This window comes from Pararge aegeria, chromosome 23, assembly GCF_905163445.1.
Source record: "Pararge aegeria chromosome 23, ilParAegt1.1, whole genome shotgun sequence".
In the NCBI taxonomy this organism is placed as follows: domain Eukaryota; kingdom Metazoa; phylum Arthropoda; class Insecta; order Lepidoptera; family Nymphalidae; genus Pararge; species Pararge aegeria.
The window spans coordinates 8603254-8618333 of NC_053202.1; positions in this window are offsets into that span (position 1 = coordinate 8603254).

Here is a 15080-nt window from a genome sequence, read left to right on the forward strand (position 1 = left end):
AAACATCACAGGAAACAATCAGTTACCACACGATTTTTAAAAAAATTACCGTTATAAACGCGGACGAAGAATGCAAGCAACAGCTAAGAGTTTGTTTGTTTGCACGTCCGTAACTTTTAAATCGACTTTATCAGAAGGAGATTCTGAAGTCAACTAGTATGTTTTTGTATGGATGTAATACAATGACTCTGGCAATATAATTTAAATAGTCCTAACTTTAATAAAATATAACTATGAAATTTGGTATTTAAGTTAACTATTAAAATGGTAATATATCTGTTTCAGACTTTAAAAAATCACCCTGAAAGACGTTAAAAAGGGGGTTAGTTATTTTTTTTATATTTATAAGCGAGTGTTGGAAACATGTTTAAAAAAGAAGAATTTATTTTATTAATTTTAATTTATTGTATGATATATTATGTCTTACATATTTGGAATAATTTAAGCAGATAATTATTTATTTAATTTTAATTAGAATAAATGAAAATATATTGTTATTAATATTTTATATTGACATTATTATTCATTATTACAAAATATGTTGATATTATTTATGGAATAGATAGTCGAGGTTAAAAAAACATTAAAAACATTTCTTCATTCTTATTATCTATTACTCATTAACAAAACGGGCGTTTATTAATCACCCTTTGCATGAAAGTTTAACTGCTGCATATTACAGGATGCGTAATGATCTCATTATGATATTACGATGACTTGATTGACTCTGATATTAATATGCAAATTATCGTCCGCTCTAAAACACTATAATCTTTGTTTTCTAGTGACTCTCGCAATTTAACCGGGTTTTTTTTGGGTTCCTAAAAATAATCAGGATCTCTGGCATGACATCAATTTCTTGCACTTAATATAGTTTTATCAAGTACAGTATTTTGAAAGTGTCCATACGATTCCATTTTTGTAGTAGTTTAACAGGTACTGCTGGTCTCTGGAGCTGGTCTCTTGGGCTTATTGGTTAGCAATCCTTTTAACCATACAGCTACATTTATGGTTTTTTTTTTTGTTCTTCTTGTTTATGTTCTTTGGTATTTATGATATTTTATTATATTATCACCAATCCGCACTGGGCGGCGTGGTGGACTACGGCCTTAACCCTTCGCATTGTGGAAGGGGACGCGTGCCATATAGTGGGCCTGAATGGGTTGATACGGTGATAATATTATCCTTATTTGTGAAATTTCGTTTTATACGTATTTAGTTATTTAAACGTAATACATATGAAATAACTTTAGACCACCTGTTTGTTCTTGTAACTAAGTATATAACAATAACTTTTATAACTTCCATCTTTGTATTTCTATTCTTCTTTTATTTTCCTAACTTCGTAGTGTAGTACAAATAAGAGATTAAATAAATAAATAACTAGACTGTTAGTCCAGTCTTTAGTGCGGGAATGACAAACCATAGCCAGGAAAGTAAAGAAGCCTGTAGTTCGAAAAATGGTACTGTCCAATCCCGTTCTCCGGAGTGCACGTTAAGCCTCTAGTCCCGGTTGTGAAATGTAACATAAATTACCGTTTGCTCTGAAGATTAAAGCTATAGATCCCCTAGGATGCAGAGGAACTCTCCTATGACAGCGCGGACCAGGTCAACATTGAGCTTGACCTTGGTGCAGAAGGAGCTTGCGACTTAAAGACGGTTACTAGATATTCTTTACTCGGGGTAAAACGAGTGTCTGCGTGATTGGCAGACACGTTTTATTTTACTTCTTTTTTCTTGTGACTCACCGTCTTGTCGAATTTCAGACGAGATATAGCTTGAAGTTAGGAAAAGTAGGATATTCTTTATTCTAGTAATAAAAGGGGATTCTTATGAACTGGTGCTTTATAGTATTCTATTTGTAACCTATTTTCGGCTCAACTTTTGCATCTTTATGAAATTTGGCACAGGGGTAGCTTGTATACTAGATAGAGATATAGAAATCTGACGCGATTAAAAGAACCGTTTAGATAGTTTTTGTCATCTATTAGAGACTATACAGTTTAACAATGTACTTACTATTGGGAAAAAGGAAAGGAGGTAAATATTGTACTGTTTTTGTTACCTAAGTTCGGCTCAAAGACTGCACCAAACTGGAAAAAACTTTGCTTAGAGATAGCTTATATTCTAGATATATACATGGGATACTCTTTATAAAAAGGAAATAAAGGGGCCTACGTAACGACATGCAACCATCCTTGTATTTTCAAACTTGTTTGGTTCAAAAAAAATACCAATTATAACTAAGCACTAAAGTGGTTATCCCTTCGGCTGTTCTTTCAGGGATCCGAGTTTAATAAAATATCAATTGTCAAAAATATATTTTACGGTGAAGAAAAACATCGTGAGGAAACCCTGCATGTCTAAGAACATTTTCAGCATAGCGTACCTTTATGGTGAAAATAGCATTATGCATTATTTGACTTCAATATAAGTAAAATAGAAATACACAAACCGACACAATTTTGCATTTATGATATAAATATGATTCTATACTGAGAATTTACAAGGTTTTGCTGGCAAAGCGGAGAGCGCTGTTTTAAGTTGGAGGTTCGTATCAGCACGGGAAATTTGGGAATATATTGACGACGCCGCAGCGGTGAGCGCTGTGGATTCAAGTGAGAGGTCCCAGGTTCAAACCTCGGCAGGCGACATGTGGCAATTTTTAATTTTTGAATTGTCTCCCATCTGATCTGCTAGCTAGCACCCTACAGACAAAGACGTGACGAAAAGCGATTTAGCGTTCTGGTATGATGACGCGTAGAAACCGATTAGAGGTATGGGTAATAACTGCCATACTCCCTAACAGGTTAGCCGGCTACTATCTCAGGCTGCCTACCACCTGGTGAGATCGCAGTCAAGAGTTAACCCGTAGTGTAATAATAAAAAAATATGTTTGCGTGTAATAGTGTACACAGAAATTGCTTAAATAAAGTTAAATTAGATAAAGTTTAACAAAAGGCTTTTCTTATCATGGACATGAAAACAAATAATACAATTATGTCATTTTACTTTATTACTACTAAGATAATACAGCATTCATTTAATTGTAATATTATTATTATGACTTATGGTAACTGAAATATAAATATAAATAAATAAATATACTACGACAATACACACATCGCCATCTAGCCCCAAAGTAAGCGTAGCTTGTGTTATGGGATGAACATGGGACTAAGATGACTGACGAATATTTTTATGAATAGGTAATATAAATAAAATACTAATAATATAGATATAAACTTAAACACCCAGACACTAAAAAACACTTATGTTTATCACACAAACATTTTCCAGTTGTGGGAATCGAACCCACGGCCTTGGACTCAGAAAGCAGGGTCGCTGCCTACTGCGCACGTCGGCCGTCAAATATTGTTTACATTCCAAAAAAAACTCCAGCAATTGTAGTGCCGGATCATGATGTTGAGGTTTGAGGACTTTTTTTTAATAATATATAAAATTCAATTAATCTTTCGAAAATTCAACTAGCTTCAAAGATTTTTCCCATGCAAAATTGACATCAAAATCTCCACTTAAAATAATCGGTATTTTATCATTATTGTAAGCGAGTAAAGAGGCACCACCTTGTGTATGACAACAATGAATGGCGAAGAAAATTAATAATATCGTTCAACTTCTGCTTTGGAGATATATAAAGTGCAACAATCAAAACATTTGTCCCATTTTCCATTTGGTACTGAGCCATACATAATCCTGACTTATGTATGGCTCAAAAGAACAGAAAAATCTATCGATGAAGTTACAATATTAACAACATCATTAGTATTATGATAAATCCCTCCTTCTTACGTGTTCAGCCGTTTAAATTTTGCGATACATTTGAAGTTCGAATAAACTCGAATCGACCGTGGTGGGGACAAGAAAAAAAACGCGTAACGAAAAAAATGTGACGCGTAACCGAAAAATGTGACGGTAATTTTTTCCCCCACGCCGATAAAGAAGTTTCACTTAAAAAATGTTTACTATAGTTTTAGTCGTGGCATAATACCTTAATGTCAATGCCAGTAGGAAAGATCAACGGCTTTGCTCGTGTTGCAGCGACTTATGCAGCTATCGCTAATTGATAATCTACCCCGTTATGTATAACAGATTGCGGCTAAGCAGGTAATTTCGTTATTCGTCATGCCACTTTATATAGTGTTTTGTAGTGATAATTTATTCCATATCTTCTTTGCATGCATGAAAGATACAGTTGATTTTTATTAAACTGTTTATACCGGTGGTTTATACCCACATTTGGATGAAATATGTATATTTATAAGTAAAGTTTTGTCATTTACTCTGCCAGCCTTTGCCCCGACTTAATGAATGTGACATTTAATGTGATATTTGAATGATAGAAGAATATTATGAAAGGGTTTTTTTGAAGTAAACTTCTTTAGGCGCGATTAGGGAGTAACTCAGATTTTTTTCTGATGGAAGTAACGCTTACGTCAGACGTCTGTGTAGTTTCCGCTATTCACAAATAAAAATTTGGATCGGTCGTAAGCATTTGTCATATACTTTACGCTTCTTGACGTATACGCCAGCTTGTGGCAAATATACGGATCAATTGTGAGTAGCAAAGAGAATAAAAATTTAACAGTTTTAAAAAAAAAGTTTTTTGAGAATCTCTAAATATACTTATTTATTTATTACTTTTGTGATAAATAAATTATTAATAAATTTTCTGACGATTGCGACATTCTATAATATATTGACATGTGCTGATCTAACCTTCAATTTTCTACTCTCAATTATTCCATTTAACAAATGAAAATAATTATAAAATGTGAAAGTGATATTAATGAGTTTTAAATAAGATATAAAATGAAAAGTGTAATATTTTATAAAATGGCAGAGTCCCAGGAACATTTTACTCTTTCATCAATAAATAATAATATAAGTTTTACTTCAATCACACTCACAAACTTTTTATTCAATTGTATCCTTTTTGGGGATTGTTTTTTACTTCACTACAAGTTAGCCCTGGACTGCTATCGTACCTAGTGGTAAGTGATGATGCAGTCTAAGATGGAAGCGGGCAGAGGCGTGCATAGAGGGTATGCACAGGGTATGCAGATGATATAAAATGAAGAAAATTTCCAGTACGAGTTATAAAAAACTTAAGGATAGGCATTGTAAGAGTTATAAAAAGCCTAACCTCAAGTATTTATAACTCATACTTGACATTGTCTTCATATCCTCTATGCACTGGTAGCCACTGGTAGCAGGCTTACCTGTTACGGAGAATGGTAATCATACCCCTAATCGGTTTCTACGCGACATCGTACCGGAACACAAAATCGCTTAGCGGCACGTCTTTGTCGGTAGGGTGGTAACTAGCCACGGCAGACGCCTCCCACCGGACCAAATCAGACAAAATTCTAAAATTATAAATTCCAAAATTTCCCGGGACCTTTCGCTTAAATCCACAGCGCTCACCGCTGCGTCGTCGTCAAATGTCGTCAAAACAACAATAGCTATAGTCCGTCATCCCGCATTCTTGCATCATGGTGGGTGAATTCTCCAATTACCTTTCTTCTATGATATGCCCAGCATTGGGTAGTAGGTAATAGGCTGAATGAGAAGGTTATGTTAAAGCAAACAGAAGTCATTTCCCAGCTCTAGTCTGTGCAATAATGCCAAGTGCAAGGCTACGCGCGCGTTTTATAGCGGCCGTAGCAATGAAAGTAAGTACACCTACAGGGGACTCAGAAACGTGGTCGTAAAAACTCTTTGTGTACGTTAGTCAGTTTTTTCGCGGCAATCTCAATAACTTTTTATCCTACTGACTCTTTATAGCAAAGTGATATTCCAGCTATGGAATTATTCGTAGCTTCTACTGGTAAATCATTTCATTGTAAAATGTTGTTAATTCTGTACCATCAATTAACTAATTTTGAATTTATACTCTTTGAATGTATTATTATGTATAAGCTTCTGCCCTCGAATTTATTTAGAATTTTCTGGAATAAAATGTAGTATATGTGCTAAAATTAGGCTACGTTTTAATTCTGCTATATTTACTGCCACGTTTTATCTTTATGCACTACACCATATCTTCCAAAATATCGCTCTATATCATAAAAAAAAATATCTATCTTTAAATATATTTCTTGTGTGCGTGTGTATGTCACTGAACTCCTCCTAGACGGCTGGACCGATTTTGATAAAAATTTTAGTGAGTTCAAGGGGATTCGAGGATGGTTTAGATTCACAATTTGGTCCACTGAAAAATGTTTAAAATAAAAATTATCCGCGGTACGAAGTTCGCCGGGACAGCTAGTATATATATATATATATATATATTATAAAATTCGCTCTCTACTCCCTTTCCGCAACGAAAGCGTACATGTTTCACATCCTCTGAGTATATTTCGGTGTCAGACCGAAATGAACTAATGTGGTGTACACAGATAAGTAAATTGCACCTTGGGAATTTGCCTGGATATAAGCAAATTAAACTTAAGTTATGGGATAGCCTAGCGTGTCAAACTTGGGTCACCTTTTTTTTAATGCTGTACAAATTAGCCCTTGACTGCAATATCACCTGCTGGTAAATGATGACGCAATCTAAGATGATAGCGGGCTAACCTGTTAGGGAGTATGGTATACCCTTAATCGGTTTCGACGCGACATCGCACCGGAACACTAAATTGCTTAGCGGCACGTCTTTGTCGGTAGGGTGGTAACTTGCCACGGCCAAAGCCTCCCACCAGACCAGACCAGAGAAAATTCAGAAATTATAAATTTCCAAATTGGCCCTGCCAGGAATTGAACCCGCGACTACTTAAATTCAGAGGACTGTTGCGCCTGGGAGGTTGTACCCTCTCGGTGGTACTAAGTAAAATTCCCGGCATCAACTTCCAACTTAGCAAAGTTGCATTTGTTTTAAAAGATGAAGCATGTGATATTTATAACAATTCATTGATTGGGACATTTTAGAACATAAATATACTGATAAAATCATAACTTACTTTTTTAGACTTGTTGGTTTATTAGTGAGTATGTTCTGCAACCGATCACGGGGTTCCGGGTTCGATTTTCGGATCGGGCCAAGAATTATTGGGTATTCGTCTTTCTTCTTAAAATCTGACTTCATACGACTGGTATGTTATGGAATCCACTTACTTGGAAAGCAGATTGATCCATCCGTCCCTATTACTATCACGTGGTACATGTGATAATAATCATAAACGCCCACCAACCCGCATGAGAACAACTTAGTGGGTCTATCCTGTAGAATCCACGCCCTTTGAGAGAGCAGGCTTTTGACCACTTATAGTGTGACGTAAACGTAAACGGGCCGGTGATGATATTTGACACTACCGTCATTATCATCATAGTCAGCCCATTTCTGCCCATTTCTGTCCATTTCTGCCCATTTCTGCCCATTACTGGACCAAGGCCTCTTCATTACCACGCCATCTTCTATTGCTGGCTGCATCCAGTTCTTCTCTGCTGCCATGAAAATCACGCCATCGAGCTGGTGGTCGAAGTTTCCTTGTTCATGACCCGGTTCCAAATCCCCACAAAATAGCCATCCGGCTCCATTTAAGGGCTGCTGCCCTTTAAACAATGTCAGTTATTCCAGTTCGGATCCTCACACTGCCGTAGTCGGGTAAAAATAATACTCCCCACAAAACACCTGTATCTGTACTCTATACGGAAGCGACGTTAACTCATTCATGTGTAGCATTTTTATGTTTTTGCTTGTTGCTTAAGCTAAGCTCATTAAAATATATAATCTTATTTCAAAAACTATGATTCAGACGGTTGAACCAAAGCTGAACTATGATCACCTAACCTAACTTAACCAAACTACAATTATTTAAACGAATTAAAGATTTTGAATTCGATTGAATTTGATGTTTGTTATATTATAAACGTCATAATATTCACGTTTACATATACGTTCTTTCCATTACTTTTTAGTATTTGCTCAGTTTTCAAAATGTAAAAAATAATAAAAACAAACATTCGTAAAGAAAACCTCTTTTATTTTTTTTAATTCACTTGTTTTTATTCTATTTTTAAAATATACTTTACACTTAAAAGTAATGAGAAGATGGTTCGCAATTTGAAACAAGTAGGAAAAAATAGTTTAATTTGGTCACTTTATACCGAGGACGCTAACATATTATATCAATGGCTATATGGAGGACGGTAAAAATCAAAATTCGGCAACTCCTTACAAATTTAGCAGATTTACTTTACTGGAAAGTTGCGTTTACACTAAGGTATAGAGGTATACACGCATTGCGAAGAGTGTTTCGATTGGCGCAGTGGGCAGCGACCCTGCTTTTAGAGATGCTGTTCGATTCCCAGAACTTGAAAATGTTTGTGTGTCCAACACGTCAGTATCTGGGTGTTAATCTGTATATAATAAGTATTTATGTATATTATTCATAAAAATAGTCATTAGTTATCTTAGTACCCATCACATAGGCTACGCTTACGTCGGGGCTGAATGGCGATGTGTGTATTGTCGTAGTATACGTGTGTATTCTTCTTTAGAACTGTTTGATCTAGTTCCCACGTTGCCTTTTTACCATCGAACAGCGATTCATCGTAAACATTAGTTAGGTTTTTACCTAAGATACTCGAAACTATTGTTAAGATTGCGACAAAATATATATATAAAAAATAGTTACTGTAGTGATCAAATGAAGACGGGAATAAACATAGAATTAAAAAAAAAATAAGGCTATTAAAAACCCCTCCATTAGGAGGGACAAAAGAAGGGACATTTAGTCCAGAATTTGACTGTTACAGGCTATTGTAGAAATTTATCGATTGAACTATTAGTTTTACATCAACATTATACAGAATAACATTCATATAATTCAGTAACGCATATTGCATTACGAGTTAAGCGGATTAAGGTTCTTGCCCAGAAGAGTGTTCAAAGTCTAAAGCTAAAAGACATCTTCTAACAGTAAAAACTCTTAATATCACTCGACCTTTAACTCTCATTAGGTACACAATGCTCGGAGTGGTGAAAGGCTACAATTTGGAGAGCCAATTCGTGGGTACCATGAGGGAATTTAATGTGACACGTAGTTTTTTAATTTGACACTTATGTTATGAAAATATTTTTTTTTATGAGAGAGGCATGTGTTTAATGATTATTGTGCTTGATGGAATGCAATGATGAGGTTTAGGGAGGACTGCGTTAGCCTAAATTTATCTCCGTAATCGCCTTGAAGGGTTTTTGGTGAGCACTGTGATCTTAGAAAATTCTAATTCTAATTCCAAATTCAAATTCATAAATGTTTTATTCCTGTAGACCTTATCACAGGCACTTATGAAGCGTTCATACATTTAACATGTTACACTATAATTGGGAAGACCTGGGTTCGTGTTCGTTCGTTCGTAAAATTGGTAATTCAACATTCTAACCACTAGACCAACGAGGCATTCAAATATAAACCAGTTATTACCGACATCAAGTAAGTACAAACTCACGAACAATAGGTCGTTTAGCGTGTGCATACATAATCGCAGGAAGTGGGAAGAGTAGTGAATTTAAACTGTCCGTATGTCAAGGTTACGCACCCGAAAATTGGTGTAAGCACTTAGTTTCTCTAGTAGTCTTCTTTGAAGAAGCTACAAAGATAACTTTTGGCAAAGACTAAATAACTATATTAATAAGTAACTATTCGTACGCTCAGGTTGCCTTTAAAAGATCACTTTTAGTGATAAGGCTGCCTTTGCACCCTAGCTCTAAGTACTATTACTGTTTTCCTTGTATTTTTCCTATTATGTTGTGTTGCAATAAAGTTTATCTATTCTATAGGCTTGATCGCCCTCAGGACATACTGCTGGTATTTCCTTAGCAGCACCAACCGCTACTACAACTCGCGTACTTTTTTTATTGCTTGTGCTAGAACAAGCAATAAAAAAATGTTATTATATCGATTACAATCTAAAGGAGTCTTCACATTAAAGCCGCTGGGCCGCACGGATAGTACCGCTGCGCTAGTTGACACTATACGTGGCATGATTGGTTTATCATCATCATTATCGTCCCACTACAGGGCATGATGGATCTCCTCCCAGAAAGAAGGGTTCAGGCCGTAGTCAAAGAAGCTGGTTAAGTGCAGATTGGTGGACTTCACATGTCTTCAGAAAAATTATAGCTCTCAGGTATGCTCACGATGTTTTCCTTAACCGTTAAAGCAAGTGATATTAATGCTTAAAATTTAATCGCTTGTTATATTTCCATGTATGTTTGTTAGTCGCTAGACGCTTTACTGTTGTCGCAAGTCGCAAGGGCGATTGGGTAAACTGCAGATTCCGAGCAACTGAAATTGAATTTTCCAGCTTGAACTTAGCATCCCACGTTGCCGGCAACTAAACCACCAACAGTTAAACTTGTAGCTGCGGATCGGAGCTTTCAGTGGGTAGACTCCATAAGATTGTTATGGACATAAATAATTAGTCTCAGACATCATTTAAACAGCGAAAGTATGGTACTTTTACTAGAGAAATTAAACGTTGCTTTCATACATAATTCTGCAGTTTCAGACCCAAAAGTTGTTATTTTTTATGTTTACTACGGTGTGATAGCGGTAACGTGCATAATAATTGTGGGCTTAGTAAAGATAGGCATAATTAGAAGTTATAGGTACCAACCGTTTTCTTTATACCTCCCATGCTTCCTCAATCTATAGACGTCCACTGCTGGATATAATTACTTTGAAGGGAGTTTCTAATTCTACGGTTTTGTGCCGCTTGTGTCCAGCGGCTCGTTGGGGGTCGACCGACACTACGCTTACTAGTGTGGGGCTGCCATTCCAGCACCTTTGGACCCCAACTTCCATCCGTTCTCCGAGCTATGTGCCCCGCCCATTGCCACTTCAGCTTTGCGACTCTGGTTCTTCTACGGATCTTCTTATTTCTGATTTAGACGCAGAGATACTCCGTGCATAGCTCTCCCCATCACCCGCGGAGTGACTCTGCAACTCTCAAGCATTCTTATGAGGCCCATAGTCAGCGATATGACTTGAGGCAGTATACTTGCTGTAGGAAGTTATCCTAGCTTTATTTTATACCTTTTGTGTTACTTAAAAAGTACAGGAGTACCTACTTCCCTTGAAAGGTTTCGATATCTTACTGAACTCATACCTCTTAACTGTTTGCAACAGTATCATGTCATTAAGTTTATTGGACAAGCGATACGGTTATAGCCCAGTGGGAAGGACTTCGACTTCACTCTCGGAGGGGCCAGTTTGAATACCAGCACCTCTAACTTTTCTAAGTTACGTGCGTTTTAAGAAATTTAAATACCACTTGCTTCAACGGTGAAGAAAAACATCGTGAGGAAACCTGCATCCCTGAGAGTTGTCCATAATATTCTCAAAGGGCTGGGCCAGCGTGCTGAACTACTGCCTTAACCCCTTCTCATTATGGGAGGTGGCTTGGGCCGGTAATCGGTTGGTATGATGAAGTTTATTGGCCTTTATCAGTAAATGGTTCACCAGTTGTAAACTAAGCTTCACCAGACGAAACCTGACTAAATTTATTCGAGGCAGCCTGGAAAACTATTGGGGTATCATCATTCACATTAAAACCGCTGCACCGCACGGATACCGCTGCGCTAAGTCGACACTATATGTGGCATGATTGGTATTATCATCCCACTACAGGGCACGATGGATCTCCTTCCAGAAAGAAGGGTTCAGGCCGTAGTCAAAGACGCTGGTTAAGTGCAGATTGGTGGACTTCACACGTCTTTAGGAACATTATAGCTCTCAGGTATGCTCACGATGTTTTCCTTAACCGTTAAAGCAAGTGATTGATGCTTAAAATGTAATCGGGGGTATTATCATCATTATTAACTCATTACTGGGCCACAATAGGGTACAGGTCTCCTCCCAGAGTGAGGAGTGTTCAGGCTGCACAAGCCTTTTCAAACATAATGAAGGACGCACAGGTATGCAGGTTTCCTCAAGACTTCCTTCATCGTTAAAGCAAGTGATATTCAATTTCTTAAAACGCACATAACTCCGAACAGTGAAATATTTTGCGTCATAAATATCAAACTCGAAATTCGAAGCCCTAATCAATAGGTTCAGTTATACAATCTTTATCCATAAGTTATTAAAAAAAACTGTTAAATATTTCACGTCATAAAAAACTTAATTTATTTATTTATTTATTTATTTATCTATTAAGAGCATTAACAACATACATATATTTGTGTGTGTACTATGTTTATACGTTTATAAACATAGTACACACACAAATACTTGGACTGATATGCAAGTGCACATAGCATTGACAAAGAGTCATGTAAACTTAATTTGACAAAAAATTTAATATACTCCGCGAAAAGCTAAGCTTTTCATAATATATCATGGATTTTCGAAAGAAATGCCTGCTTCTATCCAATATTTATGTAAAACGAATAAACAAACCTATTCAAAAATTAGTGTACCAAATCAAAACGATCCATTTCAAAGAAGAAAATCTGAATAAGCTTTAAGCTGTACAACTAGAAACACCATACATAATTACAAGCAATCTTATAATCAAGATAGCAATGCACTAATGGTCATGAGATATGCATGCACATTACGGTAAGTAGGTAAATAGTGAATGATGATCTTTGTGTTTACGTGATATCGGTTCCCATTGAGGTGGTGTCGGAGTCTATAAAGACGCGTGTTCATTGGTATGATTTTTTTTATAAGTGTAAAATTTTTAAGCCGTAGGGGAAAACTTTTGGGTTGGCGTCACCGATAACCTCGACATGCTCGTGATGTATTGCGCCATGCATGTGTCCATGGGTACTCATATATACATTGTGTTATATACACAACTGACACGTATGAGTGGCGCAGTGGACAGCGACCCTGCTTCCTGAGTCCAAGGTCGTGGGTTCGATTCCCACAACTGGTAAATGTTTGTGTAATGAACATGAATTTTTTTCAGTGTCTAGGTGTTTATCTGTATTTTATAAGTATTTATGTAAATCAGTCATTTTAGCACCTATGACACAAGCAACGCTTACTTTGGGGATGTACTATGTATTGTCGTAGTATATATATATTTTTTTATTATTTATATATTAAATAGAAAAAAACTGTATCTTATGCATGTTTGTCTTAATTGATGGATAAAATCACAAACCTTATGTCACAGCAGTTAGCGAAGTTATGTTTACTAATTGATATTTATGTTTTTTTGTGCACTGTGCATTGGTTTAAAGGATAAATTGTAAAAGTTATACAAAGTGCCGCCCTGTGTATATCAACCTGTGCCGTGGATGACTTATGTATCTGTAATTACACCAACACGCCTTTAGGATCCAAACACGGTAATGCATTTTGGCGGTAGAAATAAGCAAGTAGCACTTCCCCAGACGAACTCTGCCACGAATAGCTCTTATACTACTATTCTGTCTTACGAGACATGGAGGATTATACTCGTAAGTTAGCACGATTGTATTAGCTTGTTTCTTGATCAACATACATTAATACATTGTGCTTGACATATAACTCAGAAGGAGAACTCTTGGTGCAAACATCTCCTGGAATGAAAAGGCGAAAAGCCCCCTGCAGGACGTCCACATATACGCTGAAAGGACGATGTGAAGAAGGTAGCCTGATTGGATTGGATCCAAACGGCTCCATGTTGTGAGAAGAGGAAGATGTTGAAGAAATTGTCATAAATCACTGACATCTGCATATCGTCTGCGACAGTTGCAGGGGTCATTTGTGGGATTGAGTATACGCTTTTATAACATGATTCCTAAAGTAATTATGGACCTACCTATGCATAAGTTTAAAGAATGTGTTAAAGCACATTTATAACAGCGAGGTTACTATACAATTGATGATTTTTTTAATGACAAGGTTGCTTGGAAGCATTTGGCTTCGCTTTCATCCCTCACAAGATAGAAAAATGAATTTTAAAATGTATAATGTAAATTAGTGATATTGGAGTAGAGCAAATGCTTAGTTTCTTGCCGGCTTCTTCTCCGTAGAATCTGCCTTCCAAACCGGTGGTAGATTCACTACAAACAGACAGACTTGACCTTTCAAAAGTGCTTATATTAGGCCTACTTGAAATAAATGAATTTAGAATTTTAAAGGAGGCCTACTCCAAGATCGTCGAAAAAGGCTGGAGAAGAAGAAGCCTCTAACAGTCCACTGATGGACAAAAGGCCTATCCCAACGGGAGCGTTTGCTCATCAATCAACACGCTGGGCAGACGGGTTGGTGATAACAGTAGGTCGTGATAGTACCTACTGTTATCAGACAGACTGCAAACAGAGGACACTGCTGCCCGTTCACAGAAGAGGAGGTGGTGATCAAGTGTAAACCTATCTCACATGGCAGCACTTTACCGCATCCAAATTGTTATGGATGACTGGCGTTCCAACTATTTATTTTTGACGTACTCCACAAAACTTAGTCATGCTATCGGAACATTAAAAACCTACTTTTCGTAATATTTTTACGCGAATATGTATTTCCTAATATCTGGTTGGCAACGTTACGAGTAAACAGGAACATACGAATTAACAATAAACAATCGGTTATTTAAGACATGTTTGGTTTATTCCGCGTAGTTTGCATGCGAGGTGGTGTAAGACGAGGAGCCACGCGAATATGGATGCGTTACTTCCCAAGCTATATAGCGGCTGTAATCCATACTTACATAACAAATGCGATGGTGTGTGTCTTACTGTTGTTTGTTATCTATTTCCGGCACTGATTGTAATGAAATTTAGCAAATATATAGCTTGCATCTTGGAGATTGATCATGGACACTTTTTATCCCGGAAAACCAATGGCACCCGCGAAATTAAAAAAAAAATTACCGCTAAAATGATCGCGGGCGTTACGAAATTTGCTATACTCCGCGAAAAGCAGGAGAATCTGTATGGTGTAATTTATAATTTCTTCAATCCTTATTCTTTACACCAAACTGGTCTACAGCAATGTACCCTATATAGGATAGGATAGGTATATGCTTTTATGATTCCGAACATAATATTAGATTTACCATTACCGAAGTTCAAATAATATATTAAAACACATTTAATCAACCGTGGTTACAAC